Genomic DNA, 17,157 nt, shown 5'->3' with positions numbered 1-17,157 from the left:
CCCTCAGTAGGAATAAACTCAAGTTTAATTTTATCAACAGGATTTTCAACAATACTTTTTTGGAGCCCAAATCATCACTTCTTAAAAAGTAGTACAGGGGCACCTGGGTGGCTCAGTCGGTTTAGTGTCCAACTTCTGCTCAGGTCATGATCTCACTGCTTGTGAGTTTGAGCCCTGCATCAGGCTCTGTGCTGACAGCTCAGAGCCTGGAGCCTCCTTCAGATTCTGTGCCTCCCTCTGTCTCTCTGCTCCTTACCCACTCGTGCTCTGTCTCTATTTCTTGCTCTCTCTCTCTCAAAAATAAACACTAAAAAAGAAAAAAAAGAAACAAAAACCTACCAGAAAACACATAGGAAAATGGAAGAAAAAGGATAAGAAAGATAAAAAAGATTAATTCTGGAGATTTAATATCCAAGTTACAGGAATTCCCAACAAAACAAGAACAGGGAAAATGGTGAGGAGAAAAACATCAAAGAAATAATTCAAGGAAATTTCCCAGAACTTGAAGGCATAAATTTCCAGAATAGAAGTTGTGATGGATCAAAGGAGATTCATACCAGGGTTAAAACCATGGTTGTAGGAGAGTGTGATGCTAAGTGAAATAAGCCATACAGAGAAAGATACCATATGGTTTCACTCTTATGTGAATCCTGAGAAACTTAACAGAAACCCATGGGGGAGGGGAAGGAAAAAAAAAAAGAGGTTAGAGTGGAAGAGAGCCAATGCATAAGAGACTCTTAAAAACTGAGAACAAACTGAGGGTTGATGGGGGGTGGGAGGGAGGGAAGGGTGGGTGATGGGTATGGAGGAGGGCACCTTTTGGGATGAGCACTGGGTGTTGTATGGAAACCAATTTGACAATAAACTTCATATATTGAAAATAAATAAATAAAATAAAATAAAATGAGAAACACCAGAAAAACAAACAAAAACAAACCATGGTTGTAAAATTTCAGAGAACTTTAGACAAAGGCAAAGCAGAGTTCTTTTGGCTGCCTGCAGATTAAGATTATTGCCATCAGATGGCAGTATTGTCTCAAAGGCTCTATTTCTATGAGGGTGTTTTTGTCTATAAAATTTCTCTGCTTCTTTCCAAAGCTTTAGAAAAGGGCCTGGGTTATTTCCTTAGTCGTACTCTATCAGAGCTCTTACTCTGATTTCTTCCTAAAAGGCTCTGCTAAAAGGTCACCATACAATCAGCCTGAAAGAAGAAAAAAGATTCAGTTCTCTGAAGAATTGGTTCCATGAGGCTCTGATGGGAAAAAAGACTTTTAAGAGAATGGACTCTGAGCTGTAACTGTTTTAGAGAAGAGGACTTCTGTCATGAAGGGAATCTACAAAACATTCATGTGTTCATTCTCTCAACAAGTTTCATTTTTATTTATTTATTTTTAAATTTTTATTTGAGAGAGAGAGCGAGAGCACACAATCAGGGAAGAGGGGCAGAAGGAAAGAGAGAGAATGTTAAACAGGCTCCACGCTCAGCACCCAGCCCTATTGGGGGCTTGATCCCATGACCCTGGGATCATGCCTTGAGCTGAAATCAAGGGTCAGATGCTCAACCGACTGAGCCACCCAAGTGCCCCTCAACAAGTTTTATTGACACCTACTATATGCTAGACATTAGCAATAACCCAGGGGAGAAAATCAGACATTGTCTTTGTCTTCATGGAGCTTACATTCTGAGAGGAGAAATATCCAAAAAACAAGTTAAATCAAATCACATCTCTAGCGGAGGAGTTTGATAGAGGTCAAGGTGGAAGTAACACCAGTTTTGTAGGTGGGAGATATAGCTGACTTGGATTAGGATGGTGTTAGGAGAAAGAAAAGTAGATGGATTCAAGATATGTTGGAGGTAGAATTGATAGGACTTGGATGTGGGAGGTCAGAGAGCAGATGCATTAACATCTCTGGATTGAGCAAGTGGCTGGGTGCACGGGTTGACATTTTCTTGGGTGAAGACTTGCAGGGAGAGAAGTTTTGGAGGACAGGATGATGGATAAGAATCAAGAGTTCAGTGTAGAATGTTAATTAAATTGCTCCTCCCCAGGCATTTGTGTTCTCGACGTCACTTAACCAGGCTATGATGGAGTTTGCGCCAATCTACTGCCCAACAGAATGGCTTGGACTGGCATATTTGGTTTAAATTAGTTCACACTTGGCATTCATTAAGTTAAAAATTGCTGTTAACTCTTTCCTTCTATGGAGCAATAGCAAAATCAGCTTAAATTTTTAGTGGTCCCCCCCCCCCGCCCCGCCCCCCGGGCTGGGTATTTGAGAGTTAAGGAGAACAAGGCAGCACATTTTACATTTTGTTTTTTGTATTCTGTTCAGATGGAGGACACATCTTAAGGACAAGAAGCTTCTAGAAATGCAAGACCACTTATTTTGATGGATCCTCTCAGGTTGCTATGTACAGGTAAGATCCTGAGTGTGATTCTGAGATGACAGAGGTGAAAACTTCTTCCCTTGACTGGAAGATAGAGACCATGTCTTGTCCCCAACATAGTGCCTGATAACATATGTACTCAATAAATACGTGTTGGATTGAAGCCACTCCATCTGGATCATTTTACAGTTTTCAGACCTTAGTTGAACTCTCCATAGGACTCAAAATACCTCCTATTACCTATTTCCCAAAAAGCTGTTACATAATAAACTGTGGGAGTGAGTGCCTTTCCAGGCTCATCATGGCTTAGGATCGTATCACTGGGTTATGTTAGAAAAAAGCACATCTCCTTCCTTTTTCTTATCCTCCACTGCACAGGAATATTTTGCCATCATCAACACAGAGTTAAGGCAGAGCTTAAAAATCAATCTTAGATCTCGACATCAATGTTTTCATTTGCACCTAAGAGGTTGAGTATTCTGTACTGTACTTATAATCCTCAGTTACCTCACTCACCTTCTTTGTTCACTCTGCATTTTCTCTGTACCTATTTGCTTGCACCTTTGGACTGTGCTTTTTTGAAAGTGAGAATTATATCTTTTTAAGCTTCATACTTGTATACAGTTTAGAACAGTGCTATTATAAGGGCGCGTGGATGGCTCAGTTGGTGAAGTGTCCAACTCTTGATTCTTGGCTCAGGGTTTGTGGGATCAAGCCCCATGTTGGACTCTGTGCTGACAGCATAGAGCCTGCTTGGGATATTCTCTCTCTCCCTTTCTCTCTGCCCTTCCCCTGCTCATGTGTGTGCTCTCTCTCTCTCTCTCTTAAAATAAACAAACAAAAAAAAAGAAGAGTGCTATTTTATAGTCTTGGTAACACAAAGGAGTAGCCTAGGAGAGCTTTAGCTCCCCCCACCAATTTTCATAAACCTTGCAACCCTCCTCCAGAAACATAATTAATACATAAAAAGAAAAATGTTTATGAATTACAAATAAAAGCATCTTTAGAAAACATGTTATTTTTATCGTTGTGTAGCATGCAATCTAAGTAAAAACAGCGTGCTTACTATGCAGAAGCAACATGAAGTTAGGACAAGTCTTGTAGTGGGGTGCCTGTGGCTCAGTCGGTTAAGCATCCGACTTTGGCTCAGGTCATGATCTCATCTTTCGTGAATTCGAGCCCCACGTCAGGGCTCTGTGCTGACAGCTCGGAGTCTGGAGCCTACTTCAGATTCTGTGTCTCCCTCTCTCTCTGCCCCTCCCCCTCCCCCTGCTCATGCTCTCTCTCTCTCAAAAGTAAATAAACACTAAAAAAAAAAAAAAAAAAAAAAAGACAAGTCCTGTAGCTTTCCCTTTCCACCAGACTGCTACTCCTAAGTGGTTCATGGGAAAGAAACTTGACACTCCCAAAGCTCAAGAGATTGTTAACAACTCTTGTTAAAGATGGGAGCCAAAAATAAAGAATGGGAGCCAATGCCTGGCAAAGGATGTAGCATTCCCCTGAGAGCTGAGTCTCTCATTTCCTTGTCTTTCCTTCTCCTCTTAGGTTATGTTGTTTTTGTGCTGTGGCCTATATTCTGGATTTTCAAAGGACTCTGCTCTTATTTATCTTTACAAGTGTGATTCGGATCCAAAGCTTATTATGTAGTAAATTCTTTGGGAAGTGACATGTCTAAAGTACTGTGAAAAGTCCTCCTTGAACATTTTGCCTGAAATGTTAAGTAAGGAAAAAGTCAGGATACTGTCTGGAAGCCAGACTCTGTTGCAATGCAGATATGGGATATTTAAACAAACTAAAATTCTGGGAAGCTTTTAATGCCGCAAGTTTTGGTTCTAAGCATTTGGGGAAGGTAGTTTGGAAACAGCATAGCACATTTATATCTCAATTTAAATAATAAAATGTGTAGAATAGTTTTCCAATATATTACTTTACCCAATTCAGAAGACTTCCTAGTCCTAAATTTTTCTCATAAAAGTGATAACTTCTTTATAGTGTAATCAATCAAAAGAACAAAATAAGAGGTTTAAACATTAAAAAGGAGGTGGCAAATTATTATTATTTGCAGATGACACAATATACTGGAAAACCTAAGGGAATCAACTTAAAAGTTATTAGAATTAAAGAGTATTTGGGGCACCTGGGTGGCTCAGTTGGTTGAGCATCCAACTCTTGATTTCAGCTCAGATCATGATCTCACAGTTTGTGAGTTCAGGCCCCTGCCTGGGCTCTTAATTGACAGCGCGGAGTCTACTTGTGAGTCTCTCTCTCTCTTTCTCTGCCGCCCATGCATGCTCGCTCTTTCTCTCTCTATTTCAAAATAAACTTTAAAAAGAAGAAATAAGAGGAGTATTCACTAAGGCAACCTTAGAAAATAAATGTGTAACAATCAGTAGCATTTTTATATTTAAACCACAACCTGTTCAAAATATTATAGGTAAAATTATTACAATCTCAAATCAAAACAGCAATACCAGAAAACCCTAATAGGAAATATACAGATTCTAGATGAATAAAAATATATAACTTAGTAGAGCCTGTAAAATGTCTTTTTTAAAAAAATGTTTATTTTTGAGATCGAGAGCACCAGCTGGGGAGGGGCAGAGAGAGAGAGGGACAGAGGATCCAAAGTAAGCTCTATGAACCATGAGATCATGACCGGGGCCGAAGTCTGATGCTCAACCCACTGAGCCACTGAGGTGCCCCAAGGATGTAGAAAGTCTTGATCAGAAGACTCCGTGCTATAAATATGTCTATTTTTACTGCCTTGATCTATGGATTCAATGAAATCCCCCCAAAACTATAACTGCATTTTTTTTTGGTAACTTAATTTTCAGTTCAACTAGAAGAGTAATTACATGAAACTGATCAGAAAAAAAAAAAAAAAATAAAGACTTATAAGGGAAGACTTAGCTCTGGTAGCCAGCCTCCAAGATGGATTCTAATGATCTCTGTCTGTCTTCTGGTTTTCACACCCTCATGTTGTCCCCTCCCACACTGTACCAGGGTAAGGTTGACAGATAAAATATAGAATGCCCAACTAAATTTGAGTTTCAGACAAGCAATGCATATTTTTTAGTATAAGTGTATCTTCAATATTGCATGCAACATAGTTATAATAAAAAGTCTTGGTTTTTATCTGAAAATCAAGTTTAACTGGGAGTACTATATTTTTATTTGTTAAACCTGGAAACCTATTAAACCAGGGTTGGTCTGACCAGTAGCATATGACAAAAGTAATGGTATGGTATGTCATTTTCAAGATTGGGTTATAAAAGACTGTGGCTGCCATCTTGGGCATCCTCCCGCTCCCCAGTCTCTCCCCTGGAGGAAGCAAGTTGCCATGTTGTGAGCAGCCCTATGGAGAGTCCTACATGACAAGGAACTAAAACCTCTGGCCAACATTAAGTGAGGAACTGATGTCTGTCAACAATGTCAGTGGGCTTAGTAGTGGGTTCTTCAACCCCAGTCAAGCCTTGAAATGACTGCAGCCCCAGCCAGCACCTCCATGGCAGTCTTGTAAGAGACAGCCAAAACTACTCAGCTAAGCTGCTACCAGATTCCTGGACTCTAGAAATTGTGCAAAATAATAAATGTTGTTTTAAGATGCTACATTTTGGGGTAATTTGCTATGCAGGAATAATTACTAATACACTGACCCAATTAGATATTTAATCTTCAAATTACAATGGTAAAAACAGTTTGGTATATTATGCAGAAATATACACTTAAATGAAATAGTATTTGAGAGTCTAAAAATTGAAAATATATATGGGAATTTTTTGTATGATGCAGGCATCATTTGAAATTAATGTGGAAAAGAATTAGTAAATAAATGACATTGGGATGATTGTGTAGCCATTTAGAACCTTGCTTTATTTCAAATTCCACTTCATTGTTGGTAAATTGAGAAGGGATTGGATTTTGTGTTAATCTTTTATCCTGCATCTTTGCTATAATTGCTTAATAGTTCCAGTTTTTCTGTTGATTTTTTTCAGATTTGCTACATAGACAATCACTTCATTTGTGAACAAAGACAGTTTTATTTTCTCCTTCCCAATTTGTTTACCTTCTGTTTCCTTTTCTTGCCCTATTGCATTAGCAAGGACTTCCAGAGTGATGTTCCACCCTGCCAAGGTGGAAAGGGACATCCTTGCCTTGTTCCCGATCTTAGTGGGAAATCTTCTAGTTCTCACCATTAAGTATGATGTTAGTTGTTATCAAGTTGAGGAAGCTTCCCTCTATTCCTAGTTTTCTGATAGATTTTATGAAGAATGGGAGTGGGATTTTTTGAAATACTTTTTCTGCATCTATTGATATGATCATGTAAGTTTTTTAACCTATTGATGTAATGGATTACATTAATTGATTTTCAAATCTTATACCAACTTTGCATACCTGGGATAAATCCCATTTGTTCATGGCATATAATTCTCTTTATACATTATTGGATTTGGTTTACTAATATTTTGTTAAATATTCTATCATCTATATTCATAAGAGTCTGTCTATAGTTTCTTTTTCTTGTAATGTCTTTGGTTTTGGTATCATGGTAATTCTGGCCTCTTAGAATCAGTTAGGAAGTATTCCTTATACTTCTATTTTTAGGATGAGATTATGGAGAATTGGTGTGATTTCTTCCTTAAATGTTTGGTAGATTTCACCAGTGAACCCATCTGGGAATAATGTTTTCTTTAAAACAAATTTGAAAAAAAAACATATTTTATTTAGATTGAAATAAGCTTATTTCACTGAAATAAGATGAAATTAAAATTCACTTATTATTTAGATTGAAATAAAATTGACTTTCCTCACTAAAAATAATAGCCATATTTTCTGCATTATTCCTAGATAAACCACAAACCCCTTATTTTTGTAAGTTTTCCAGATCAAGTTGAGGAAGTAGATACAGTCACAGAAAAAGACAGAAGAAAATAGATATACCAGTTGTCAGTATCCATGGCCTCTGATTCTGGTTTGATCATGAAACAGAAGTGTTTAACATATACCTGATTAAAAGCTTAAGACTCAGAAAGGTGTACACTCAATAAAATAACAAATACAACAACCAGATATGGAACAAGGATGGCAGTCACTTCCATTTGAACTTCAACTGTAACTTGTTCCTTTAGGTTCACTTAACAAAGATAAAACCTGCACTGACACTCTTGTTTAATGAGCTCACTGTTTTCCTTTCCTTGATAATTCCATTAACTGTACATTACAAATCTAACAATATACTTAAAAACCCAACTAGTCAAAGGTCAGTTGTAAATTTCTTTGTAACATTTTATAAAATCTATTTTTTCTCCCACACCTCCCCAAAATTTATTCCTTCAAAGAAGTGATAACTCAATACAATTGGATCTTCAGTGATAATAAATGTTATATCCAAAATGATTTTAAACATTCCCAGAGTGCCAGAACTGGAGATCATGCAGAAATAAAATATGGTACTTGCAATACTGTCTTCTGGAAGAACAAATATATCTTCAAGGTGTGAGCATTAAAATAGTGGTTGCTCAACCAACCAAGTGGCTGATATATTCAGTAAGAGGCCCATAGAAAAAGATGTTCAGTGATTAAACAGCCTACATATACCTTACAACTTTGCCTTCAAATTTTAAACATAGGAGATAACCTATTTTTAAGCATTTTTAAAGGTATTTTTTTATGGTTTATCAATTACCTGTAGGCAATTCTGACTTGTTTGTGTAGCACTGACTTGTTTGTGTAGAGATTGATATATGGGTCTACCATTAAATACAGATAATGTTTTATATAAAACATTTATGTTAGGCAAAGCCAAGTTCCTTAACCTTCATTCGGTCAAAGTGTTCCCCAGGAATGCTTTTGAGATGCTTTTGAGTGTTTTCACAGCAGTCATTCTCAAACAAATCACAGGAAGAATACACAAGACTTTCAGCAATGCATAAACATTAGGAAGAAACTTGAAGCCAGGCAGATGGAGGGCTTCCTAAGTGGTGGATGGGAGCTCTACCTCTTTCCTTCTGTGTTTCTATGTGATTTTCTAACAGGGGAGCTGGGCTGAGAGCGTGTCAGGATTGGCTAAGTCACTTCTGTACAAGTCAGTCAGCATGGGGCTCTCTGTTACGTTGAATTTGAGCTGTCCCATGACAGACAATACCCAAAATAAGCATTTTCAGGCTTTGAGGTGTTGTTCTGAGAATATATCTTCAAGTTCCTGAGTAATAACTTGTCCTGTTATTACTTGTCCTGCAACACTTAGGGATCTTTTATAGTAATTCTCAGAGATTAGTTGAGATTCCAAGTTACCTTGCTGAGCTCTGTGGAATTTCTTAGGGAGTTTCATTTGAATATCAGGTTGGTTATCAAATTTATGGCTTCCTCAAGCCAAAATCGGTGGTAAGATTTAGAGTTTTCCATCACCTTATTAGTGAATGCAAAACTGCAGAGAAGCTGCTAGCTGCAAAGAAAACACCCAAGATTTGTCATGTGGGGATTTTGTCCAAGGACTCTTGTAAAAGATAGCACTTTTTTTTTAAGTATTTATTTATTTTGAGAGAGATAGAGACAGCGTGAGTGGGGGCCAGGGGGCACAGGGCAGAGAGAGAGGGAGACAGAGAATCCCAAGCAGGCTCTGCACTGCCAGCACAGAGCCCACTGCGGGGCTTGAAACCATGATTTCATGACCTGAGCCAAAACCAAGAGTTGGATGCTTAACTGCCTGAGCCACCCAGGTGCCCCAAGATAGGCTATTTTTAAGAACAGTAATGACAAAAATAAAATCTGTTGATGGCAGAGGGACAGATTCTCGGCCAGTTACAGTTATTCCATCTAATACTTATGTCGCTATACCATCTAAACATAAAACAAGTGCTTGTAGGAAATCTATAAAAATTTCAAAAACACCATGCTTGTGTCTCAATTGAGAATGACAAGTTTCCTTCAGGTCATTACTCTTTTCTTCATTGTTCTGAGAAAAGACAGAAATTACATTGTCATATATGAGTTGTGGTGATTGATGGGTAAAAGAACAGACTTCCTCAATCGTTCCCAATGCAACTGATACTGCCATAACAGGCACTGGTTTGCCAACCACATATTTAAGTCACAGGAAGAGCAGAGTGTGTAGAGAGCTTAGGACTATTTCTCTAAAAGTCTTGAAGCAGTTTTCATTTTTGATGAAAATCCACTGGACATATGGTACTCCTGGCCTTGACAGTACTCCATATTTAGTCCCCACTTCACGGTTATTACGGTGTGAAATTACACACCCAAAATTATCTTCATTAAGGCAGACATTATCTTCATAGGGCAGGAAGCCCACAAATTCTTCTCCCAGGTATGGATTCATCAACAGGTGGGTGTTCCCCTACTATGTCCACATATCCAGTGATCATGAAAGGGAAGTGAATCTCAGTTGCCTGATGGTTTCTTCCTGAGTGCAGCACTCACAGATCCAGTGTCTGACTCTTGCTGTTTTTCAATGGAACTTGTTAGTTGGTGCCTTGAAGTGCTTTCTCAAGACCTCTTCACCAGAATTTATCCTGCACTTCAGCAATGCTTGAAAGATACAGGAATATAGAGAGTTTATGGGATTTCATCAGCCTCAGGTCCTTCCAGAGGTAGATTTTGTTTACATAAGAATCAAAATTTCAAATAAAGATTTTAGGTATTGTTTTCCTTCTCTTCAAGGGTTAGAGGTAAAATGTCTTCATCCAGTTCTTTACCTCCCGCATTGGGGTTCTAGGCATAGCTGTGTATGTCTTTATTGTTTTGTTCCTGGACAGAAGGTTCATCAATTTTTTTCTCTTTTTTTTTGTTTTTGTTTTTATGTTTCAATGTCCTGATTTCATCTTCACTCAGTTCTTTTATTCACTTTCTATGTTTATAATGCAGATTGTTCAGACAACTTGTACAATAAAAATTTGTCCTATAAGGACTAGTTCTGCAGATTGTAGGGGTCTCCAAGCATTTGGCACATAATCAGTAATGTTGTCTCTTCTAAGTTTTATCTTTTAAGTCTGCTCTTCTATAATCTTCAGCTACTTCTGCATCTGGCCAGGTCCCCCCCGGGGAGCCTGAAGAAGAACAGGCCTGACTCTTCCTTGTGCACTGGGGGCTGTGAAGGAGTTAGGTGTCCCTTCCCTGCAGGTCCAGCTCTCCCCTTCCTATCTTCTTAGGGCAGCTCGCCCTCAGGTAGGTTAGGGGAGGAGAGCCAGCCCATCACCTTCAACCTAGAATTCTATGCTTAAACTATTGATTAAATATGAGAGTAGAAAAAAGACCTTTTTTAGACATGCAGACTTACAAAAAAATTTTACCTCCCTTGCATCCCAGTGTAGTCAGGCATCTAAAGTGGCCCCCAGCGAGTCTGCCTGAGTATGGGCTGGCCCTAGTTCATTACTTCTAATGAACAGAATAGGCAAAATTGATGGATATCGCTTCAGAGATTAAGTTACAAAAGACTGACTTGGTCTTGCTTGCATTTTCTCTTTTTCTCTTGCTTCCTTGTTCTGATGAAATCAACTATCGTTTTAATGAGCCACCCCTTGGGGTGCCGGGTGGCTCATTTGGTTGAGTGCCCAACTTCTGCTAAGGTCATGATCTCGCCATCTGTGGGTTTGACCCCTGCATTGGGCTCTGTGCTGACAGCTCAGAGCCTGGAGCCTGCTTCGGATTCTGTGTCTCCCTCTTTCTCTGCCCCTGCCCGCTCATGCTCTCTCTCTCTCTCTCTCTCTCTCTGTCAAAAACAAATAAACATTAAAAAAAAATTTAATGAGCCACCCCATGAAAAAGTCAATGCAGCAAGGAAACCAAGGGAGGCCTCTGGTCATTTGCTCCTGAGGAACTGAGGATCTCAGTCCAATAGGAAACACTTTAAGTCTATTACCAAAAAGGGTAGCCATGACCTCCCCCAGTAGTAATCCCCTAGTATGTCCTCTAAAAAAAGAAGCAGAGAGAACACGAACACCACATGGAAAATTCTATTTCTAATCCAGGGGTTTTCAGCTGGGGGCAGCTTTGTCCCTTGGGGACATCTAGCAACATCTGGAGACATTTTTGATTGACATGACTTGAGTTGGGGGACACTACTAGCATCTAGCAGGTAGAGGCTAGAGATGCCACTAAACATCCTAACAATGAATAGGACCACCCCACAACAAAAAATTATGTCAAACAGTGTCACCGGAATGTCAATAGTACCAAAGTTGTAAGAAATCTTGTTCTAACTTAATAGTTTGATTCTTCAACTTGTGGTTGCTGTCCCACCTATGGGTAGTTTGCCTATATACTTTTTGTTTGTTAAGCCTGGCAAAGTATAGAATATTGCTGGATAACAACTAGTTGTAAAAATTTAACCATGGGAGGCTAATAAGTGTACTGGGCATGAGACCTGTCAGCTACAGCAAGTAAGTGCAAGAATGAATCCATAATTTCTTTTTTTTTTCTTTTTAGCAATATCATCTTTTAATAGCTGCCTTCCTGTGATATTATGAATTATAATAAGAAATATATATTTGGCCTTTGTCCTGTTTCTAGTGCAGACCTTCTAAAAGCCTTGGAATTTCTTAAGTGGTGAAAGAGATAAAGGTGCCTTTTGTCATGTTAATGAGGTGACTTTTGGAATGCCCCTGGGTCTTCTAAGAATTGGGCTGATTGGCTGGATTGTAGGGTTGGGACTTTCAGTCCCGCCCTTATACCTCTTGGGAGGGGAGAATGGCTGGAGATTGAATAGATTTCCAATGGCTGATGACTTAATCAATCATGCCTATGTAATAAAGTCTCCATAAAAATTTAGAAATGGACAGTTTGGACAGCTTCCAGGTTGGTGAACTGGGAGAGCTGGAGGTGCTGGGAGAGTAGCACACCTATGCTGGGCATGGAAGCTCCATGTCCCTTGCCATATACCTTGCCCTGTGCATCTCTTCCATCTGGATGTCCACCTGTATCCTTTATTATATACTTTTATAATAAACTGGTAAATGTGAGTAAGTGTTTCCCTGAGTTCTGTGAGCTACACTAGCTAATCAGTTGAATCTGAAAGGGTAGAGGTCATGAGAACCTCTGATTTATAGCCAGTTGCTAAGAAGAAGCACAGCTAACAACCTGGACTTGGAACTGGCATCTGAAATCCAAGGAGTGGATCTTTGGAACCTCCAGTCTATAGGTGGTTGGTCAGAAGCATAGGTGTTAACTTGAGCTTGTGAATGGCTTCTCAAGTGGAGGGTATTCTTTTGGGATTGAGCCATGTCCCTTTGGAGTCTGATGCTATCTTTGGGTAGACAGTTCAGAATTGAGTTGAACTCTATAGAACACCTACTTTGTGTCCTGAGCATTGTGTGGTGGTGTGTGTGGGACGGGGTGGAGGGGTGGGGAGCCTCCTCCACACACATGTCAGAATTGGTCTTAGAACCATTTTTCTTCCCTAGAAAAAGTCCCTATAGCTGTGTTCCAGAAACTCTGGAAGTATCCGTAATGATTTTTTATAGTTTCTCTTATAAATGCTCATTCTATGTTGGTGGCTTAAGATTGTACCCTTACTTCATGCTTGGTTTTGTCTCTTCTGTGCCGGACTTGATTTTATTTGTGCCTCACAGTAATGCTTGCATATTTGCTTCAGCCTAAACTCTGTGTCTTTTAGGACAATCCTGACACAGTACCATATCCAAGGGTTTGCTGGTTTGGGGGCAGGGGAAGTTTAAACACCTATAACCAAATTGTTAGCAAATTGTTAATCCACATATACCTGAAGTTCAACATTAGTGAATATCTATTAGGGTAGATTTTTAAATAATTTACCTGCAACTATAGTATAGATCATATTACTTAAAGTTACAAAGCTTTTCCAGTATTGACTAGCTTCACAAATTTTGTTTTAGTATTATGTCCAAGGTGTCTGGAGCCATAGCATAGCAGAGCATTCAACACTGTATCCATACACAAAAAATGGTTTGGCCAGTTGGAGTAATTGTTAGCTGATCCTAATTGTTGACTATTTTCAACCAAATAAATACTTAATGATTAGTTGGTAACTAGTCCCAGATTTGTGTTTTTTCAACAGTTATAAAGCCATTGTTATTGGACAGTCCCAAATTGATGGGCATCTATGTTTCACACCTTACTCTAGAATGTAAACATTACAAGTTTCTTTAGATTTATGACTTACAAGCATAAGTTGTTTTTTTTTTTAATTAAATATTTTCAAATGAGTTTGTTACTCTAGCTTTCTCTTCTGAGATTTTTAGCCTTCCACATGTGATATTAAGAGGTTTTGTTAGTCGTCCTCTGTTCTAGTTATCTATTGCTACATGACAAGCCACCTCTAAATCTAGCAATGTGAAAACAATGGTTTTACTATCCTCACAGAATTCCGATGGGCATGGTAGGGATGTTTTGTCTCTGTTGCACTCTGTCCAGAGTCTCAGCCAGGAAGACTCAGTGTTCAGTGGTGACTTGAACAGATGGGCACTGGAATCATCATGAAACTTCTCCACTCACATGTCAACACCTAGGCTGAGAAGACATGAAGGCTGGGCAGAGCCAGGGCTGTTGACCAGATCACTTACATAGGGCCTGTCTCTCTGGCTTTGGCTTCTCACAGGGTGGTGGCTAGGTTCCAAGATGGAGCTTTCTGAGAGTGTTCCAGGAGACGCAGGTGGAAGCTGTAGGTCTTGTTATGACCTAGTTTTAGAAGTCACATAGCCTTTCTTCCATATTCTATTGCAGAGATCAGTGAACTATGACCTCGTGCCAAATTCAGCATGCCACCTGTCATTGTAAATAAAGTGTTATTGGAACATAGCCATGTCCATTTGTTTACATTTTGTCTATGGCTACTTTCATGCTAAAATGCAGAGTTGAGTAGTTGCAACAGAGACCTTAAGGCCTGCAAAGCCTAAAATATTAACTATCTGGCCCTGAAAAGGTGTGCTGAGCCTTGCTCTATTAGTTAAAGCCATCACAGCCTCTCAGTGTCATGGGAACCCCACTCTTGGGGGAAGGTATGTCAAAGAAGTTACACCATTTTTTAAAAATTACCATAGCACCCATTTACCTCTCAGATTTTAATCTTTGTTTGGTTTTTAATTGTGTGGGCTACTTAAAATAGCTCTTCTCACATATGTGAATGCATGCTGAAGTTCTGTGAGAGCAGGTTAAAAAGTGGGAGTCAACTGTGGTATTTCAAGTTTTATTCTTTTGAAATTTGCCTGTTTCAGCTCTATGGGTAAATGTTTTCCTAATAATTTTTTCAAATAAATGTTAGAAGCATTAACCTGTGTTCACAGAGCTAATGCAGGGATAAAGAAGACCTTTAGTTTCTGGAAAAAAAAAAAAAGAAGAGGAAGAAGAAAACAAAGAGAAAGATGGTAAACAGTTGTCTGAACAGTTAAGCTTCACTTGGTCAACAAGTTGCAGGTTTTAGAAATCATTACTTATTAAGTTTATGAAAAAATTTTAATCTAAATATTCTACATTGGTACAATTTTAATTAACCCCAATTTCCTCATCTATAGAATGAAGGGGTTGGGTAGTCAGTGGTTCACAACCCTGGCTACATATTCAGAACATAGGGGCCCAGGCCCTTATCTTAGATAATTAAACCAGAATATCTGGAGGTGGGGCCCCCACAGGTTTTAAAAGCTCCTCGGATTATTTTCATAAACTACAGCCAGGGCAGAGAAATAGGCGGTTAGGGGATTGTAGGCTCCTTTTCAGATGGAAAAATTTCCTTGTTCTGTGATAAAGGGGATATGAAAATGGAAAGTTTCAGGTGAAGAGGGAAGAGCCAAGATGGCAGAACAGCATGGAAAGTGTTTTTGTGTCTCTCGTCCCTGAAATGCAGCCAGATCAACACTAAACCATCTTGCACACCTAAAACACTGATTGAGGATTAACGCAACAATCTGCACAACCTGAACCACAGAACTCAGCAGAGAGAGAAAAAAATTTATTTTTATTTTCCATTTTTATTAAAAAGATTTTTCTTTAATTTTTTTCTACTATGTATTTTACTTTTTTGTAAATTTTAAAAATTCTATTTTACATCAATCATTTCGTTTTATTCTATTTTATTGTATTCATTTTTTCAAATTTTCAAATGTTTTCCTTTTTCCCCACTTTTTTCTGCTTTTTCTTCTCTTCTCTTTCCTTTTTTTCTCTAATCTGTCAAGCTCCTTTCAACGAGACCAAAACACACCTAGGATATAGCATCCCTTATTTAATTTTTTTTGTGTTGCTTTTAATTTTTTTTTTACTTTATTAATTCCTTTTCTTCCTTAAAAATGATGAAATGAAGGAATTCGCCCCAAATGAAAGAACAGGAAGAAATGACAGCTAGGGACTTAACAACACAGATACAAACAAGATGTCTGAACTAGAATTTAGAATCACGATAATAAGAATACTAGCGGGGGTTGAAAAAAGCATAGAATCCATTTCTGTGGAGATAAAAGAAGTAAAAGCTTGTCAAGATGAAATAAAAAATGTTATAATTGAGCTGCAATCTCTAATGCATGCCACGACGGCAGGGATGGATGAAGTAGAGCAGTGAATTTAACAATATAGAGGACAAACTTATGGAGACCAATGAAGCAGAAAAAAAGAGGGATACTAAGGCAAAAGAGCATGATTTAAGAATTAGAGAACTCAGTGACTCATTAAAAGGGAATAACATTAGAATCATAGGGGTCCCAGAAGGTGAAGAGAGAGAAAAAGGGGTAGAAGGTTTACATGAGCAAATCATAGCAGAAAACTTTCCTAACCTGGGGAAACAGACATCAAAATCCAGGAAGCACAGATGACTCCCATTAGATTCAACAAAAACCAACCATCAATAAGGCATATCATAGTCAAATTCACAAAATACTCAGGCAAGGAAAGAATCATGAAAGCAGCAAGGGGAAAAACGTCCTTAACCTACAAGAGAAGACAGATCAGGTTCACAGCAGACCTATTCACAGAAACTTGGCAGGCCAGAAAGGAGTGGCAGGATATATTCAATGTGCTGAATTGGAAAAATATGCAGCCAGGAATTCTTTATCCAGCAAGGCTGTCATTCAAAATAGAAGGAGAGATAAAAAGTTTCCCAGACAAATGAAAATTAAAAGAGTTCATGACCACTAAACCAGTGCTGCAAGAAATTTTAAGGGGGACTCTCTGAGAGGAGAAAAGATGAGAAAACAAAACAAAACAAAAAACAAAAAGACCAAAAGCAACAAAGACTAGAAAGGACCAGAGGACACCACCAGAAACTCCAACTCTACAGGCAACATAATGACAATAAATTCATACCTTTCAGTACTCACTCTGAATGTCAATGGACTAAATGCTCCAATCAAAAGACATAGGGTAAGAGAATGGATAAGAAAACAAGATCCATTTATATGCTGTTTACAAGAGACCCACTTTAGACCTAAAGACACCTTCAGATTGAAAGTAAGGGGATGGAGAACCATCTATCATGCTCATGATCTCTGAAAGAAAGCCAGAGTAGCTACACTTATGCCAGACAATCTAGACTTTAAAATAAAGACAGAACAAGAGATGAAGAAGGGCATTATGTCAAAATTAAGGGGTCTATCCCCCAAGAAGATCTAATAATTGTAAACATTCATGCTCCAAACGTGGAACACCCAAATGTACAAATCAGTTAATCACAAACATAAAGAAACTCATTGATAAAGACTTGAACACCCCACTTACAGCAATGGAAAGATCATCTAAACAGAAAATCAAGAAGGAAACAATGGTGTTGAATGACACACTGGACCAGATGGACTTAA

General features: G+C 38.6%; 1 long non-coding RNA gene across 2 annotated transcripts in view; it reads left to right on the top strand.

Moving 5' to 3' along the window:
- LOC125167309 (uncharacterized) overlaps positions 1–17,157 on the top strand; it is a 62,094-nt gene that overhangs the window by 10,643 nt on the left and 34,294 nt on the right. For both annotated transcript variants that reach the window (XR_007152754.1, XR_007152753.1), the window contains exon 2: positions 2,335–2,419. This is a non-coding gene — a long non-coding RNA (uncharacterized LOC125167309). The remainder of the gene's footprint in view (positions 1–2,334; positions 2,420–17,157) is intronic.

This window comes from Prionailurus viverrinus, chromosome B3, assembly GCF_022837055.1.
Source record: "Prionailurus viverrinus isolate Anna chromosome B3, UM_Priviv_1.0, whole genome shotgun sequence".
NCBI classification, from domain to species: Eukaryota; Metazoa; Chordata; class Mammalia; order Carnivora; family Felidae; genus Prionailurus; species Prionailurus viverrinus.
This window is presented reverse-complemented; position numbering and strand designations above follow the sequence as displayed.